At 43.0% G+C, this 5,283-nt stretch overlaps 1 long non-coding RNA gene across 1 annotated transcript in view; it reads right to left on the bottom strand.

Annotated features, from left to right (window-relative positions):
- Positions 1–2,374: 2,374 nt before the first annotated feature.
- LOC108531056 (uncharacterized) overlaps positions 2,375–5,283 on the bottom strand; it is a 5,449-nt gene continuing 2,540 nt past the window's right edge. The window contains exon 2 of the long non-coding RNA XR_001886051.1: positions 2,375–2,654. This is a non-coding gene — a long non-coding RNA (uncharacterized LOC108531056). The remainder of the gene's footprint in view (positions 2,655–5,283) is intronic.

Here is a 5,283-nt window from a genome sequence, read left to right as displayed (position 1 = left end):
CTCTCTGTTCTTTTCTTTGTCCCCCTCTGTCACCCAGACTGGAGTGTAGTGGCATGATCTTGGCTAGTGCACTGCAAGCTCCACCTCCTGGGTTCAAGTGATTCTCCTGCCTCAACCTCCCAGGTAGCTACAATTAGAGGCGTGCACCACCACGCTCAGCTAATTTTTGTATTTTTGGTAGAGACAGGGTTTCACCATGTTGGCCAGGCTGGTCTCAAACTCCTGACCTCAGGTGAGCCACCCGCCAGTCTTCCAGAGTGCTGGGATTACTACAGGCATGAGCCACCGCACCTGACCAGTGTGGTGTGTTTTCATCTTCCATGTCCTGCATTCTCACGTACAGTGTACTCATGCTGTTACTGAATTGTGCACCAGGCATCTGTGGCACTTTTTAGAAATTATCACATACTCATGACAAGCTTGCAAGATGCATGTTATTATTAACCCCTCTTACAGTTGACAAAACTGAGGCCTGGGCGGATGATCACATACAGGAGGTGGTGAAGCCGGGGTTTGGCTACAGGCTTTCTGCCTGCAGAGTTATAAACCATATTCTCTTCCCTACAAACTTATATAAGGACATTAAAAAAAGTAACAAAATCAAAACCATGTGCATCAATTTACCTTTGTCACCTAATATTTCATGGGCATCTCATCAGGGCAGTATATCTAATTCTAATTTATTATTTGTAATAGTTGCACAATGTGCTGTAGTATCAGTTCAGCATTGTGGATCTTTTAGTTTTTGAAGGTTTTCCAGTATTTTCCCCATACTACGCAAAATATTTTCAGACATATGTCCCTATGCACTGGTGCATTTATAAGTAAATTGTAAACACAGAGTTATTAGGTCAATAAGTATACATATTTAATTAATATTACCAGATTGTTTTCCCCAAAAAGCTATTAATAATTCATATTTTTCACCAGTAATGTTTTGGAGCCTCCTTACCCTGACCCCAGAAGTGGGTGTTATCACTTCTTTTTTTTTTTTTTTGAGTCAGAGTCTCGCTCTGTCACCCCGGCTGGAATGCAGTGGCAAGATCTTGGCTCACTGCAACCTCCACCTCCTGGGTTCAAGCCATTCTCCTGCCTCAGCCTCCCAAGTAGCTGGGACTACAGGCGTGTGCCACCATACCGGGCTAATTTTTGTATTTGTAGTAGAGATGGGGTTTCACCATGTTGGCCAGGCTGATCTCGAACTCCTGAGCTCAGGTGATCCACCCACCTCGGCCTCCCAAAGTGCTGGGATTACAGGTATGAGCCACCTTGCCTGGCCAGCATTATCACTTCTTAAATTTATAGGTATAAAGTGACACAGCTCCTTTGGCATTTTTATGCCCACTCAGGAGACTGGGTATTTTTCCATATTTGGTGTCTATATTTGGGCTTGCTTTTTTGTCAATTACCTATTCATATCCATTGCCCATTAAAAAAATTGGGTTGTTTGCCTTTTTGTTATTATTTGCAAAATGAACAAAAGTATCCCATAATTGGGATTATTGAGTTCTTGGGTGTGTACATTTTGTGTATTTCAGTTTCTTTTAGAAGCATTAAAGAATAATGTAATATAAAAAGTGTACAAACACTTTTTTATAGAGTTGATAGACTATTAGTGAGCTTATGAATTTTCACGAAGTGAATACACCTGTGTATCCAGTGCCTGGATTAAGAAGTAGAGCTACACTTAAAATTCTAATAGGAGTTGGTAAATACAATACCAAAAGATTTTAGTATTTATTTTCCCACAGTGTGATCAGTTTTAAATGTTTTACCAATCCAAAGAACAAGATCTCATTATTGCTTTATTTGCATTTCCTTGAACATTAGAGAGATGATTATCTTTTTACATATTTATGGGTATCAGCATCCATCTTCAAACCATCTGTTAATCTCTTCTGATCATTTTCTTGTTGAGTTGTATATGGGGGATATTAACCCTATGTCTTAATTGAATGTGCTGCAAACCTTTTCCTCTAGTCTGTTAAAAAATATCTAGGTTTTTCTTTTATGGTTTCTGTGTTTCCTGTCTTGCCTTAAGAGGGACTTTTCAGATTGTAGAACTTTTTTTATTTAAGAAAGATTATTTTGTGTTTTACTTTTAGATCTTTACCTCAGCTAAAATGTATACTTGCATGTGGTGTGAGGTAGGGGTCTGACCTTGTTTCCAGATGGTAAGCCGTTTGCCCAAGTTCTGTTTATTATATAGGTAGACCTGCTTTTAAATTTCCATTCTGCCCCTTATTAGCTGCATGATCTTGGGCAACTGGATAGCAATTGACACAGTCGACCACTTCCTCTTTCTCAAAATATTTATTTCCCTTAGCTTTTGTGATGTAAGACTGCCTTGATTTTCCTTCTGCTTCTCTGGCTGGTCTTTCTTCTCTCTTTTTTTCAGAGTAATTCTTCCCTCCTGGACCCTCACACCATATATTTTGTGCTGAGTGATCTTATCCACATAATGGCTTCAGCCACAGTCAAAATGCAGAGGATTCCTGTATTTCAGTGTCTAGTCTGGAGTGCTCAGTTGAGTTCTGGATCTGTGTATCCGCCTGGCCACTTGATGCCTCCACTTGGATGTCCCACAGGCACCTCCAATGCAAAATGACTCATGATCTTCTCCTCCACATCAGCACTCTCACAGGAGTTCCTGTCTAAGGGAATAGCATCACCATCTTCCCATTATAAAAGCCATACATTTGAGCATCATCCTTGACTAATTCCTATTCCTTCCTTTGTTGTACCCAGCACTCAAAAGAATGCCCAGCACATGGTAGGTGCTCACAAAATAGCTACTTGATTGAATGGATGTTCTACCCACCACCAAGTCATGACACTGTGATGAATTAGAACTCTTCTATTTACTTCCAGTCTCTGCACCCTGGTCCAGACATTGCCTCCTTTCACCTGGATTTTGCCCTGCCTCTTCAGTGACCTCCCAGGATGCACTCTGGCCTCTGTGAGGCCAAAGCTCTGCCCAGGTCTTTTCTGAAGGTCACCCTCAAAATGAGTCACATTTTCAGTGGCATCTCATGATTCCTAGAATGAGGCCCAAGCTCCTCCCCATGGCCAACAGCACAGGGTGCCTACAGTGTGGGCTGACCCCATCCCAGCCTCACCTTGCTCACTCCCAAAAGCCTTTTTCTAACTCCTTCAGCCACTGTCCCCTTCTTGCTGTCCTTGAACATGCTTTGACTACCCTGTCCACTTGGGGACTTCAGACACACTGGGTATAAGTTTTAAATAGAGGAACCTGGAACTAATTCAGAAACTTTGTACCTAAGCTTTAAGACAACAAAACACCAAGCCAGCCTTTTGTAAAAAGACAGGACTATTTACACATCAGATTCCTTTTAAAATTTTATTTTCTTTTTTCCCTTTCTTTTGCCTGATTTTTTCATTTGAGGCACAGATTCCTTAAAGACACTAAGAATATAAACATTAGCTAGCTGGAGTGAAGCCTCCCATTGTGAGAGTTTTATTTAGTTTGTATCTTTAAAAAATGTATTTACTTATTTATTTTTTGAGACAGTTTCACTCTGTTGCCCAGGCTGGAGTGCAGTGGTGCAATCTTGGCTCACTGCAACCTCCGCCTCTTGGCTTCAAGCAATTCTCTTGCCTCAGTTTCCAGAGTAGCTGGGATTACAGGTGCCCACCACCGTGCTCAGCTAGTTTTTTTTTTTTTTTTTTTTTTAGTAGAGATGGGAGTTTCACCGTGTTGGCCAGGCTGGTCTTGAACTCCTGACCTCAGGTGACCTGCCTGCCTCGGCCTCCCAAAGTGCTGGGATTACAGGTGTGAGCCACCATGCCCGGCCATATTTACTTACTTATTTTTACATACAATACAAACACTTTAAATAGAGTTGAAGATCATCTCCGTGCACCAAGTGGTCAAGCCCAACACCCAGGATCAAGTTCAGGGTAGCCCTTGAGCCTCTCACTCTTGACTCCAACAGGGTGAGCTTGCTATCCTTGTGGCAAGGGGCCTTTTGCATTGTGGATAATGGAGCGGCTCATATAGTCCATAAGTTTTGTGCGTACCTATGTACCTTGTCCTTGTGAGCTGGTCTTGCCCAGTACCTTGGTGACCTCGAGGAAAGAAGCTGATGTAAGACCTGGCCTGTCTGGCTCCTCTACTTCCTTCCTCAGCCCTCAAATTCTGGCCCCCACCTCACTCTTTAAATTTATTTTTATTTTAAATTTCATTTTAGAGATAGAGTCTTGCTTTGTCACCCAGGCTGGAGTGCAGTGGCACCATCATAGCTCACTGCAGCCTCGAACTCCTGGGCTCAAGGATCCTCCTGCCTCAGCCTCCCAACATGGTGAGATTATGGACATGAGACACTGCGCTGGGCCTGTTGTGTGTCTTGTCAGCCTAAAACTGAAACATGCCTTGTGAGCATTTACTGCAACTTCAGTGAGTGATTATTATGTTGCCTTTAATCCTGAGAGACTATATTACTTGTACACTTTTTTTTTGATAGGGAGAAATTAGATTTACTCCCTATGTGTTTTAGAAAATTAAAGTTTTAAATATCAGAGTCACTAGCTGCCCTGATTTAATCTGTTATAATTAAGTCAGTTAAAAAACTCCTCCTTGGCCAGGCGTGGTGGCTCACACCTGTAATTCCAGCACTTTGAGAGGCCGAGGTGGGCGAATCACTTGAGATGAGGAGTTTGAGTTCAGCCTGGCCAACATGGTGAAACTCTGTCTCTACTAAAAATACAAAAATTAGCCGGGCATGGTGGTGCATGCCTGTAGTCCCAGCTACTCAGGAGGCTGAGGCAGGAGAATCGCTTGAACCTGGGAGGCGGAGGTTGCAGTGGACTGAGATCATGCCACTGCACTCCAGTCTGGGTGATACAGGGAGACTCCATCTCAAAAAATAAATTAAAAAACAAACAAAAAAACTCCTCCAGTTTTCTTGCTGTTAGCAAAAAAACACTTACGTTCTTTGTTGTATTAAAAATGATGAAAATAGGCCGGGCGCAGTGGCTCAAGCCTGTAATCCCAGCACTTTGGGAGGCCGAGACGGGCGGATCACGAGGTCAGGAGATCAAGACCATCCTGGCTAACACAGTGAAACCCCGTCTCTACTAAAAATACAAAAACTAGCCCGGCGAGGTGGCGGGCGCCTGTAGTCCCAGGTACTCGGGAGGCTGAGGCAGGAGAATGGCATAAACCCGGGAGGTGGAGCTTGCAGTGAGCTGAGATCCGGCTACTGCACTCCAGTCCCGGTGACAGAGCGAGACTCCACCTCAAAAAAAAAAAAAAAAAAAAAA

Source organism: Rhinopithecus bieti, unplaced genomic scaffold (assembly GCF_001698545.2).
Source record: "Rhinopithecus bieti isolate Rb0 unplaced genomic scaffold, ASM169854v2 scaffold_7888, whole genome shotgun sequence".
In the NCBI taxonomy this organism is placed as follows: domain Eukaryota; kingdom Metazoa; phylum Chordata; class Mammalia; order Primates; family Cercopithecidae; genus Rhinopithecus; species Rhinopithecus bieti.
Note: the sequence above shows the minus strand (reverse complement) of the source record. Positions and strands in the feature narration are given on the sequence as shown.